At 46.4% G+C, this 13,434-nt stretch overlaps 1 long non-coding RNA gene across 1 annotated transcript in view; it reads left to right on the top strand.

Annotated features, from left to right (window-relative positions):
* Positions 1 to 13,434, top strand: part of LOC110340233 — a 111,113-nt gene that overhangs the window by 31,105 nt on the left and 66,574 nt on the right. The window lies entirely within an intron of this gene.

Consider the following 13,434-nt stretch of genomic DNA (forward strand, 5'->3'; position numbering starts at 1 on the left):
TAACTAGTTCAAGGCCAGAGCGGAGCTCACCAATGAAAGGCTGAGCTGGAGCATTACAACATCAGCGAGGCTGCCCATTGGCTGACCTGCCCTGAGGAGATGTGATTCCCCTCCCCGCCCCGCGGTGCTCAGTCCGTGTGGGTAGCGCTGTGTGCGCCCCCGAGATGCCCAGCGCGTGCCCTTGGTCTGCAGCCTGGAGCTCTGGGAGCCCCGGACTTTGCGAGCGGCCCAGCGAGCTTTGAGCAGCCGCAGGATGGCAGCGGAGTCCGCGCTCACCAGTGGTGGCTGCCGGGACGTGTGGCGCTGGGCCTCTGCCCTAGGGAACTAACTGGACTGCAGAGCCTGGGACTTCCTAAGCACTTCCCTGTGCCCATTGCTGGGAGACCTGCTTCAAGAGCTGAGCTGTGGTGCCTTGAGTGTCCTGCCCGCTTTCTAGCGATGCATCAGCCACCATCTCTGAGTTGAACTGAGTATATTGTTTCTGGAATGAAGACTGCATTCCCAGTTCCCTCGTAACTAGATATAACAAAGCTGTGGTCAACCCGGTGTATATCGGGGATTCTGGCTGATGTCTGCTGTAATCCCAGTGTTTTGGAGGCTGAGTCAGGAGGTTTGCTGTGAGTTCAAGACAGCAAAATGAAGCCTTGCCACCCGCATCCAAACCACAACAAAAATAAAGTCAGGGGAAAGGGCTCTCTCTCTCTCTCTCTCTCTCTCTCTCTCTCTCTCTCTCTCTCTCTCTCTCTCTCTCTCTCTCTCTCTGTCTCTGTCTGTCTCTGTCTGTCTCTGTCTGTCTCTGTGTCTCTGTCTGTCTGTCTGTCTGTCTGTCTGTCTGTCTCTGTGTGTGTGTTTGTTTGCCACAGGGAACTAGCTTATATAATTATGGGACTGGCAGGTCTGAAATGTGTATACTTAGGGAAGAGTTGACAAGGCTGTTCAGGAGTTTGCAGACAGGCCTTCACAATCTTTGGGGTTCCACTGATTACACTAGGCCACCCATACTGTGGAGGGGGAGGCACTGCAGAAGCATCTACATTGGATGGGGGGGGGGAGTGTCACAGCTGTTGTGAGCTGAATCTTGTTCACCTCTAGCCCTCAGTATCCCAGAATGTGACTATTTCAAATTAGGGCCTTCAAAATGGGGAGCAAGTTCAATAAAGCTGTTAGGATGCACCCAGATTTGATCCGACCACTGTGCTTGACGACGACCTAGAGACACACAGCAGCCTAGGGAGGGGAGGGGCGAGTGCCTGGCCAGAGGCAGCAAGTCCAGGAGAGAGGCCTCTGAGAAACCAGCCTGCCCTGCATTGACTGACCTCTAGTCCTCTGTAACTGGGAGGAAACTATTTCTGTGTCCAAGCACACTAGCCTGTGGCACTTTGTATGATGGTCCTAGAAAACAATGCCAACACAAATTCACTCATTGCAGTGGTGTTTGTGTCTAGATGGCTTAACAGGAGCTGGTGTTTGTCCATCTTTGGGAAATGTATAGGTTTCCATGCTATGCAAAAGGCTTGGGCTTGAGACCTATCCATGTTGTGTGGGACAGTGTGTGTGTGTGTGTGTGTGTGTGTGTGTGTGTGTTTTGTAGGGGAGAACATGCAAAATAATGCATTTTATTGTGGCATTTTCATCCATGTATGTCATGTTTGCAATTCTGTAATTCTGAACATAACAGCCATCATCATAACAGCTTTGAAGTTACAAAAGACCCCTCAAGGTCCAGGCTGTAGACTTTTGGCATTCTCTGTTGTAGGAAGGATGAGGGAAGGTCATTGACCCCTCACCGGAGTTTCCAGTCTCTCCCTCCTGCACCTCCAGGCCATTTGTATGTAATTCTGCCATAATTTCATGAGGTCTTGGGTGGGTGGGATGGGGAGTGTAGAACACACACTCTGTGAAAGGTTAGTGAAAGGGGTTCATCTAAGATTCTATCTGTGCAGCTATGAAGATGTCATCATCCATGTCGGGCTGAGATTTTCTACAAGTGTGGCTGCCTTGGGGACCCTCACACTCCTGTAAGGAACTCCCTACCCATGCTTTGTAAGTAAGCCCAATAAACTCATTGGTTCCCCAGGTTGGGGAATCATTCCCTAAGTGGTTAATATTCTATAAGATGGCAGACAGTTGTGTATATATACATGTATGTGTGCATGGTATATATATTCTAGATTCTGCTTATGAGAGAAACTGTCTGAGCTGGGCTCTTCTTGAAATCCAGTTTCATCAACTTTCCTGCAGATGATATATTTTCATTCATCTTTGTGGTTGAATGAAACCCTTGTGTATGTGTATCACTGTTTTATCCATTCATCTGCTGATCATCATCTAGACTATGAATGGTGTATCTCTGTGTGTGAGTATGTGCAAGTGCCCACAGAAGTCAGACATGTCGGATTCCCCTGTAACTGGAGTTCAAGTGGTTGATAGCCATCTGATGTGGGTGTTGGGAACTGAACTCAGGTCCTCTGCAAGAGTAGTCCTTGTTCTTAAGAAAGGAGCCATCTCTCCAGCCCCTCCAGCGCCCCTCTTGATGTGTGACCCCACACAAGTCTTTGCCAGTCTCCTGCCACTGGCCAGTGCTTGCTGCCAGCTCCTTGAGCCTCTGGTTGTCCCTGAGCCTTGGCATCAGTGGGCAGAGGAGATGCATACACCCTCCTTGCAGGGCTTCTGCGATGAATCAAGAGAAATAACAAATAAGGAGGGGACTCCCAGCCAGTAACACCAGGGGTTTCCATTCCCGAAAACGGCCTTGAATTGCTCTCTGTCCCTTCCCAATTAAATAAAGCAGAGCTGCAGCCACAAAACCTGCTCTGAGGCACTTTCAACCCCTGCCCGCTGGAGGAGCATTGGCAGCCCCAGTGGTTGTGAATGCCATGCACGTCCCACACCAGGAGTCCCTGGATCAAGCGTGTCCATCTTGATGGCCTTGTTTCTGTCCCTCCCTGTCAGGTTCTCAAAGGCTATATTGCTGCCTTCATCTTGGGAACTCTGGCTTATGCTGTGTCTTACCTCCATCTATCAGGAATGCCAACCACAGGCGAGAACTAGATTTGGCTGTAACTCTTTGTTGCCTGGTAGGAATCTCTTACATCCAAGGGGGAAATAGCTGTCTTCCCATGAAGCTATGATCTCCCTTAGAAGCCAGTGAGCTGCTTTCTGGGGTGGTCTTTTTCTTTACTTCCCAAGGGGATGCAGAAATTGCAGGGAGTCTGCCAAGTGCCTTTACCCTGCTCATTTGGCTGTGTAGTCCTTAGTGCTGTTCCTCGGAAAGGACCTTCATCCACTGGCTGTGACCCTCTGATGAGGCTGCTGCAGCCTGTAAAGTTCTGTTACACACCGATGACACCCCACAAGCCCTTTGATCTTCATGAGCTAGAGGCTGAAGGTTCTCAGCCTGCCTCAGTGGAGCCATCATGCTGTTCCCCACCATAGAGGCACAGTCCTGAGATGTTTTCTGTGCAAACAGAGCATGATGATGGCAATGATGACGACCATAGCAGTTCATCAAGTCCCTCCACCTCTGTGTGTGTGTTCACGTGCGCATGCACATGCAAGTGTGTGTGTGTGTGTCCTGAGGACAAGAGTGCCCAACATCTACTACCACACTTATCATCCCTCACAATCCACAGGCAGTAGAAGCATCCTTCTTTGTAAGTGGGAAGCTGGAATTCAAAGCCACAAAGTACAGTGCCAGACCCTGTACCTTGCACAGAGAGATCTTGTACCCAGGTCTCACAGCACAAAGCTGTCCCTTCCTTCCAGCTTACACACCAAGATGGCTTTCTTGTGGGCTGTAACCCTCTGTTAGTCTGACCGACCTTGTCAGTGGCTCTCTACCATGTCCATTCTGATGTCCCCCTTTGGTGGGGAGGCACTCCCAGCTAGTGGCTCTTCCTCCAGGGCTCCAGGGCTCCTGGGCACTAGCAGAGGGAGGCAGTGGGCTCTGCAGCTCTGCCCAGCTGGGAGGATGGGGCTGAGAGGCCCAGTTGCCTATTGATTGACTGAAATTGGATTTGTTGACACAAACTGCCAGTATTTCACAGAGATGAAAGGATTGCCCACCGGCCTTATAACAAGCAGAGATTTCCCTGAGGGCCTCCAGAGCTGCTGGCGTGGTTCTTTTGTGAGGAGAAGGAAGCAATTAGGAGAACGGAGGTTATTAGGTCTTATTGCTTCCCTCAGCTCCTGCACACACAGCTCGCAGCACTGTGTGGGATTTGGGGCTCCCAGTCCTACCTGCAGAAGGTTCTGTTTGTCCCCCTGTCTTGCATCAAGCCAGCCAGGAGACCAACACAGCCCATGTTCACTGACTCCAAAGCATATGGCAAATGCATACACAGATTTGGGTCACCCAAAGAAGCCAGCAGGTGGAACCAGCTTTTAGCAGACTTTAAAAATAACAACATCACTTGGGATGAATACAAACCCAGGAAAGCCGGAGATACACACATCTCTCTCCCTGGCTTTCTCCATCCCCATGTTTTGTCTCGCTAAAAATGTTCACAGTGGCATGGCTTAAAGGTGTATTCAGTTCAGACAGTCAGCTACACTCCCTGGCAGATGTGAGGGGAAAGAATAAGGGAGGAGGCAGTTTTCTGCAGGGAGGCAGTTGCTTGCAGGAATATGCATGGGAGTAGGGGCAGGTGTGTGAGGGGGAGAGGTGACAGCATCAGAAATAATGCCACCTCGTATTGTACAAATGTTATTTTTGCTGTGATGAAATATACATAGCATAAAATGAATCTTCACTACCATTCTTTGTGTACAGTTCTGGGGCATTGAGGATGTCTGCAGGATTGTACAGCTGTCACCCCATCCAGCTTTAGGTTCTTTTCTCCTCCCAGCAGGAGCCCCACATCCATAAATCCAGACTCCCCATTTCTCTCTCTCAGCTCCTTTCAGCCAGCATGATGCTCTCTGCATCTCTGTAATTTTGACAATTCTAGGGGCCTCACGTGAGTGGAATTACACAGTATTTGTCATCTTGTGACTGGCTTATTTCACCTAACATAATGTCTTCCATGTGACCCATCTTGTAGCATGTGTATTTCCTTCCCTAAAAGGCTGAATAATATGTGTGTGCAGAGGGCATGTGGTGTTGAGTATTTGCTATCCACTGATGGACACTTGGGTCTCCTCCCTAATTTTTCTGTTGTGACAAAGACTGCTATTGACATGGGTGTGCAGAAGTCTGCCTGAATCCCTGCTTCCTGTTCTTCTGTGTCTCTCACCTGAAGTGGGACTTCCGGGCTACATGGAAATACTATGATTTTCTTTTAGAACCTGCCATAATTTTTCCCACCGCAGCTGACCCGTGTCAACACTTTGTACTCCCACTGTCATTGGGTAAGGGCTACTATTTTTCCAGGATATTCTATATTTACTGTTTTCTACTTTGTTTTCTATGTTAGTTATTTTTATTTATTGCTGTTGGTTTATTTTGACTTACAGTTCTTGGGGATACAATCCACCTTGGTGGGGAAGACATGACTCCAGGAGCATGAGGCAGTTGGCCACATTGTATCAACAGTCAGGAAGCAGGGAGCAGAGAGGAAATGGGACTGGACCAGAAAACTTCAAGGCCAACCCCATGTACTTATTTCATCCTTCCTCCAGCAAGGTTCTACCTTGCTAATACCCTACAGCCTTCAAAACAGCACCACCAATTAGGGACCCCAAGTCTTACATAAACCTATGAGGGATGTGGTGCAGTGTGTGGTGTGTGTGTGTGTGTGTGTGTGTGTGTGTGTGTGTGTGTGTACAAGTAGGCTGCATGGACATGTATACACATGTATGTGAAGGCCAGAGGGCAACCTTAGTTGCTGCTTCTCCAAATGCTGTCTACCTTCCTCACTTCCTTTCCTTCCTCCCTCCCTCCCTCCCTCCCTCCCTCCCTCCCTCCCTCCCTCCCTCCCTTCTTTCTTTCTTTCTTTCTTTCTTTCTTTCTCTCTTTCTTTCTTTCTTTCTTTCTTTCTCTTTCCACTCTTTTGATGCAGGGTCTCTTATTAGCCTATAACTTAACAATTAGACTGGTCTGGCTGGCTAGGAAATTCTAGGGATCCTTCTAGCCCTTTCTCCCTAATGCTGAGATTACAAATGCACCACCACACTCAGTTTTTACATGGAATCTGGGGTCAGATTCTCACACTTGCAAGGCAAGCACTTCACCTACAGAGCCATTGCCCAGCCACATGAGGGCCATTTCACATTCAAACCACAATAGATTTGTTTGTATGTAGGTGTGATAACTGCTGAGAAGTGTTATTGCACTGTGGCGGCAACTGTGTTTACCGAATGACTAGTGATGTCAGTACCTTTTAATAGGCTGGCATTTGTTTATCTTCTTTGGAGAAGGTGTGTTCAATTCTTTCATCCATTTGCAGTGAGTTGTTTGGTTTATGGTTGTTATATAATGTTATTTTGACTAGAATTATGAGTTGTCTCCATGTTGTAAAAAAGAAATGAGGCTCATGGTGTCGGTGAGCTTGCTCTGGGCTTCAGATTTGGGTCCCTAACACTGCGTCTTTCTACCAGCCACACTATAATCTGTCCCCAAGAGGTTGAGATGCGTTCTGAACTTTTGCAGACCTCACATTTCATTGTGGATATAAGACACATGTAAAATGAAGGTTACAGATGATAAACTAAGTGGGCATTCAGAAACTGGGGACTGAAAACGGATCATTTGAGGGAGACTGGGTGGCCAAGAGACAACCAGAGCTGAATGTAAAAGTGATTCTTTGTTTTTTCCTCAACCATCAAAACTAATCATCTGTGGGAACACCAGACCTTGAGCAGAGACCCACTTCCCCTTCTGCCTGGGAGTAGGCAGCTGTAAGACAATGTTTAGTAAAAGCATGTTTACTAAAAACGATACAATAAGTTCCTGGAAAAGGCCTTCCCACCGAAACCGCCCTGACCTCGACCTTGTCCAAAGACTAACCGCACCTTCAAACCCACACACATCCACCTCTGGTGTCAGAGCAGAACCAGCCAGGGGAGAGGAGAGAGCAGAAGCTTCTCTGGTGGGAGCTTTTCTTAGGAAGTTTTCTTGAACCTTTTTGGAGCCTGTTTAAAGTTTTCTTTACATCGTTGAATGAGTCTCTGTGTTGTCAATCCCTGACACCCTCCGCACGTTCTCGGACACAGGCCGCGCAGCAGATGTGACAATCATCCTTGATGGCTAAATTTCATTGTCAATAAACCTAGGAAGAGGGAAATTCAAATGAGGAATTGCCTCTATCAGATCGGCCTCTATGTCTGAGGTCATTTTCTTGATTGTTAATTCGTATGAGAAGGCCCAGCCCACTGTTGGGGGTGCCATCCCTAAGCAAGTGGACCTGGGCACATAAGGAAGCTGAGGCTGGGAACAAGTCAGTAACCATGGTCTCTGCTTCAGTTCCTGCCTCCAGGTCACTGTCTTGGCTTCCTTCCTTGACGGACTGTGTCCTGTAAGATGGAATAAAACCTTTCTTTTCCAAGTTTCTTTTGGTTATTACCACAGCAAGAGGAAGCGAGGCAAAGCATCGTGACAGCATATTAATGAAGGAATTAATACTAACGTGTCAATACTACTCAAAAGACTTAGTGCGACACCAGTTAAAATACTAACCGTAATTTTTTTTTTTTACAGAAACATAGAATAATTGTAAAACTCAAATAGACTCATGAAAGACTTCACATAATCAAACAACTTTGAGGGGAGAACAGTGCTAGACACATCATAGTCTTTGATTTCAAAGTACATTAAAAAGCTATACTAATTGAAATAGTATGACACAGACACATAGGTTGATGGAACAGGATGGAGAGCTAGAAATCAACGCTTATAGATGGTTGAGTAATCTTCAGCACAGGCACTAAGAATGCACAGTGGAGAAGAGTAGTCTCTTCGGTAAATAGTACTGGGAAAACTGGGTATTGAAATGCAAAAAACAATAAAATCCCAAAACTTGATTGGCTACTTAGTTCATTATTAATTAAAAATTGTTATTTATTCATGTACATGGGTGTGTGGTGGTTTGAAAGAAAACGACCCCTAAAGGGAGTACACTATTAGGAGGTGTGGCCTTGTTGAAGTAGCTTTGACCGTGTTGGGGGAAGTATGTCACTGTGGGGGCAGGCTTTGAGGTCTCTTGCTCAGGCTTTGGTTGGTGTGACACTGAGACCATTTCCTGTTGCCTGCAAGACATAGGACTCTCAGGTGCTTCTCCATCACCATGTCTGCCTGCATGCTCTCTGCCATGATGATAATGGAGTAAGCCTCCGGAACTGTAAGCTGCCACCTCAATTAGATGTTTTCCTTTATAAAAGTTGCTGTGGTCATGGTGTCTCTTCACACAATAGACACCCTAACTAAAACAGGCTGCTTTGCCTTACACACATGTCTGTGCGCTATATGCATGCCAGTGCCTATGGAAACCAGAAGAGGACATTGGAGCCCCTGGAACTGGAGCTACAGGTGGTTGTAAGATACCCTGTGAGTTCTTTGGAAGAACAGTTAGTGGTCTTAACTGCTGAGCCATTTCTGTAACCTCTACTTACTTTAGATCATGCACAAGGATGACTAAGAGACTTAATCATAAGGCCTAAAAAACGATAATTCCTAGAACAAACATGTGGGAGCATCTTCCCCAAATTGATCTTGGTAATACATTTAGTTTTGTATTAATTATTTTAAATCTCCATGTTTAAGTGTGCATATAATATGCATTTGATGTGTGTGTGTGTGAGTATGAGGTTGTGAGTATGCTGGGGTGCACATGTCGAGGTCAAAGGACAATCTCAAGTGCTGGTGCACATCTTCTGCTTTGTCTGAGGTGTCATCTTTTGTTGCTGTGCATATCGGGCTAGCTGGCACACAACCTCCCAGGGATGTTCCTGCCTCTGTCTCCCATCTTGCCACAGGACCACCATAGCATTTACAGGTGCTTACCCAGCTTTGTGTGGGTTCTGGACATCTGATAGATCTTCATGCTTGCATGGCAAGTTCTTTTACCCACCGGGCCATCTCCCCTATAATGATAACTGTGATATGACATTAAAAACAGAGGTAACAAAATCCAAATGAACTGGTGAAGCTACACCAAACTGAATGCATTCTGGACCCCAGAGGAGTCATCAGTCAGTGAAAGGGCAGCCTGTAAACTGGAAGGAGACACCTGCAGACAATATATAAAGTAAGGGATTAATATCCAAAAATATATAAGGAATCCATGCAACTTAGTAGAAAAATAAAAAATAAACAAAAACACCTGGATTTAAAAGTGGCCAAAAATCTTGAAATTTGCAGGCAAATGGATGGACCTAGTAGAAACCATCCTGAGCGAGATAACCCAGTTTCAAAAAGACAAACATGGTATGTAGTCACTCGTATATGGTTTTTAGACATAGAAAAAAGGACTTCCAGCCTACAATTCACACCACCAGAGGAGCTAGGAAACAATGAGGACCCCAAGAGAAAAATGCACGATCCCCCGAAGAAGGGGAGGGGGACAAGAACCCCTGAGCAGATTGGGAGCTCAGGGGTGGGTAGGGAGATGGAAAAGGTAGAGGGGGAGAAGTGAGGAAGGAGAACAGGAGGACTGAGATGGGGGTGAATAGAGGAGGGCAAGAAAGGAGATGCCTTGATAAAGGGAGCCAGTACAGGTTTGGAAAGAGGTCTGGTACAGAGGAAATGGTAGGGAATCCACAGGATGATCCCAACCAAGAATCTAGGTGCCTGGAGGGTCTCACTGTCCCTGGGGAGTGGGTGGTGGGTGGTTTGGGGTATCGGTGGGAAGCATGGGAGGATGGAAGGGTGAGCGAATGGGGGATGAATATGTAAATAAGAGTATTTCTAAAAATAAAAAAACAGACAAACAAAAAACAAAACTAAAAATAAATAACAGTGGCCAAAAGGTTTGTGTCAACTTTTCCTAAGAAGATGAAGAAATGGCCAACATCTGTGTAGAGAAATGAAGATGTCATTGGAGCTCCAGAGCTCAATTTCAAACCACAGTGAGGCAGCACCTTAACCAGGCCTGGGTGGCTGCCAGGGTGAGAGGACAAGGGGACTCTTTGTATTACCAACAGAATATAAACCGAAAGACCATTACGGCCCAAACCAGTAACCTAGCATTACTGTTAAGTGTATGTATGTGTTCAAAAGATAGGAATTTGGTATCTTTAAGCAATACCGTGTTCACCATAGGATTGTTCCTTGCAGCCACATCATACAAAAAGTAGCAAGCCAAGTGTCCATTCACAGACAAATTGATAGAGAAAATGGATACATACTGTGATATACTCATTCATGTGTGCAAAGTCAGCCTCTGAGAAACAGGAACTCCTGCAGTCTTCGGTCAAGGTCAAAGGAACAGGGGTGACATTTTGCTAAGTGAAATAAGCCAGGACCAAAACAGACAATGTATCTTCTCACTTCTATGAGGAATCCCCAAGTGTGAAACTCAGAAACAAAGTGGAAGGGACATTACCACATGCAGGAGGAAGAGGGGTGTGGAGAGATGTTGAACAAGAGCTACAAAGTTTCAGTTGTGTAAAGTAGATCCTGGAATTCAATTGTGACTATAGCTAGCAGTGTGTATGCTTGACTTTGCTGAGAAGGTAGACCTTGGTTTTCACCATTCCAAAGCTATGAGGGGTGGGGTATACTTGCTGGATGTGTTATGACTATTTTGTGGATATCCGTATAGCAAAACATTGGGGAGTACACTTTAACTTTGCGTACTATTTAATCCTCAACTGTACCTTAATAAAATTAGGGGCTGGTGTGATAGGAAGAAAAATGATCCCCAAAGGTGTCCATGTCTTAGTCTTGGATCTGTGACTCTCATTACTCAGCAAGGGGCAATTAGTTGCCTGTGGATTTAAAGTTACTAATCAGCAAACTTTGACAGGGAGCACTAATTATCTAGGGGTGATTACTTAGGGGTGGGGACCATGAGATCCCAAGGGTCCTTCCTTGTAAGTAGAACAGGCAAGCAGGGAGTCAGGGATATGGTAGCAATATCAGAGAGTCAGGCTAATTAGACAGAAGAAAGACTGGAGTGGCTGTGGCTGCCTTGGAGGAAGGGGGCTAAGAAAGATACACATGGCTGAACATGAATTTGAGCAGTTGGGACAGATTTAAATCAGCAGTAACGTCACAACAAGGGGACAAGGCCATGAGGAGCTGAACTCAGCTCTGATTCGTGTAGAGGTGAATGGGTGTTTCCAAGGGAGAATGGTGGGCACTCAGAGGAAGGGATCTCAACAGAACCAGGAAAGAAAAATAACTAAGGGTTAGTCTGTGCACACACAGTTGGGCCAGCTGTGTAATTGTTGAACATGTGCCCTCTTCTCAGGAAGGCTGGGAGACACGGGCCAGATTTGGGTTTTCTTAGGCAGCTGCTTCAGAAGTGGTTTTATGGTCATCCTAGCAAGTTGCTTTGAGATATCACAACTATGTAGTGTTTTCTCAGCTCTACGGGCCAAAGAGGAGGACAAGTGGAGCATGCCCAGAGGATCCTGGTGAGTTTGCCCAATGAGATAATCTTCCATAGAGCCTGAGCTAGGGACATGCATGGGCAGCATGACAGGCTAGAGGAAGCCAGGCACCAATGTCTCCTCCAGGGCTTCCAGGCTAGACCATGGCCTTGTCAGAGCTTTGACTCCAGCCCAGGGAGATTCTTGGGGACTCGTGACCGCTAGACCTCTAAAACTAGCTTGAATAATTTCTGTACCTAAGTTTACTTTTGAGGTTGTTTATCACAGTGGCAATAGGAAATGAATGGAAGCAGCCGATTCTATACAGAAGCTCAAGCTCCCAGGAATGTAAAGAGGACCTACACAGGGTGGAGTGGGCTCTCCTTAAGACAAAGGACTTGCCTTGGGAAGAATAACCGCTGCCGTGGCTAAGGTGCTTCCTGTGTGCTGGTCTGGTTCAAACTCTCAGGAGTGTTTTCTGGTAAACATTTTTATGATCCAGGTGAAAGGGTCCAGGTGGACTGAATTGTCTAAAGTCACCACAGTGTAGCTGCTAAGGGAGAAAGGCACAATGTGTGTGACCACCATGCAAACACAGTAGACTCCAAAGCTGATGTGGCCCTTCTCCAGCGTGCATGATGGTTGAGGCATTGTTGGACCTGGCTCTGGCGCTCTTAGCCTAGGTAGTATCTCTGTTGGAAGCAAAGGGAACCAAGCTCTGAGGAGCCCTGTTCCTGGGTCCCAGTCAACAGTAATCTAAAATGAAAGAGGCCTCGCTGTTTCCCCAAGATCTCTGATGAGGTTGCTGGTTTTGTGTCTGGCTGAGCCCAGCAGTAGCTGGGAAGTTTGGTCTGCCTCTAAAGCATTGACCTGACTGTGACCCCCTTGCTTCTCTGTGGTCAGGTTGGGACAATGGCAGAGGCTCGGGAAGAAATGCCTTTAATGCCAAGGCCAAGGTGTCAGATATCTGGATTACTATGCAAGAGACAGAAAGAACTCTCCCAAGTTTCCATGTTAATAGAACCACGGCATTATGTATGATAGCAGAAGGTCAAAGAAACCCAAATGTCTATCAATCAGTGTATAGTCTGTCCACACAGTGATATATTATTCAACCATAAAATGAAGAAACAACATGGATGAAACTTGAGGACATTTCACTCAGTGAAATAAGCTTGTCATCAAGGACCAGGTGTTGCATGATGATTCTATCCCATGCAGTGTCTGGGACAGGTAAATTTAAAGAGACAGAAAGTCTATTAGTAGTTGATAGGAGGTAGGGGAGGTAATAGGGGAGTGAGAACTAAAAGACTGCTTTCTGAGATGGTAAGAAATTGTCCTGTATCGACTGTGAACATGCTGGCACGTATCTATTAACATCAGGAAAACCACTGAACTGTACATTTCAGAGGGCAAATTTTGTGATATATGAAACGTATCTCAGTGCCTTTGTCAGAAGGAAGTAGATGTGGAGCTGTCCTAAGCCTATGGTAGTTTGCATAAGAATGGCCCCCATAGGCTCATATATTTGAATTCCTACTCACCAGGGAGTGGAACTCTTGGATAGGATTTGAAGGATTAGGGGGTGTGGCCTTATTGGAGTAGGTGTGGCCTTGTTGGAGGAAGTGTGTCACTAGGAGTGGGCTTTGAGGTTTCAAATGCCCATGATAGGTCCAGTATCTCTCTCTCTCTACCCGCAAATCAAGATGTAGATGGTGTTGGGAACATTCATGTTTGACTTTTCCTCTTTAGCCAAAGATTTCTGAGTGAAAATGCTCTCACAGATATCCCCATATGTATGTTTCCAAGGTAGTTCCAAATCCCGTCAAGGTGCTAGTGAGATACCTCAGTTAGTAAAGTGCTTGACACTCAAGCATGTAGATCTGAGCATCCACACAGGAAGCCAGGTGGTACATATCTGGACTCTTAGCACCAGGGAGGATGAGGTAGGTGAATACCTGGGGT

The sequence above is a fragment of the Mesocricetus auratus genome, unplaced genomic scaffold (genome assembly GCF_017639785.1).
Source record: "Mesocricetus auratus isolate SY011 unplaced genomic scaffold, BCM_Maur_2.0 Super-Scaffold_100013, whole genome shotgun sequence".
Classification (NCBI taxonomy): Eukaryota; Metazoa; Chordata; class Mammalia; order Rodentia; family Cricetidae; genus Mesocricetus; species Mesocricetus auratus.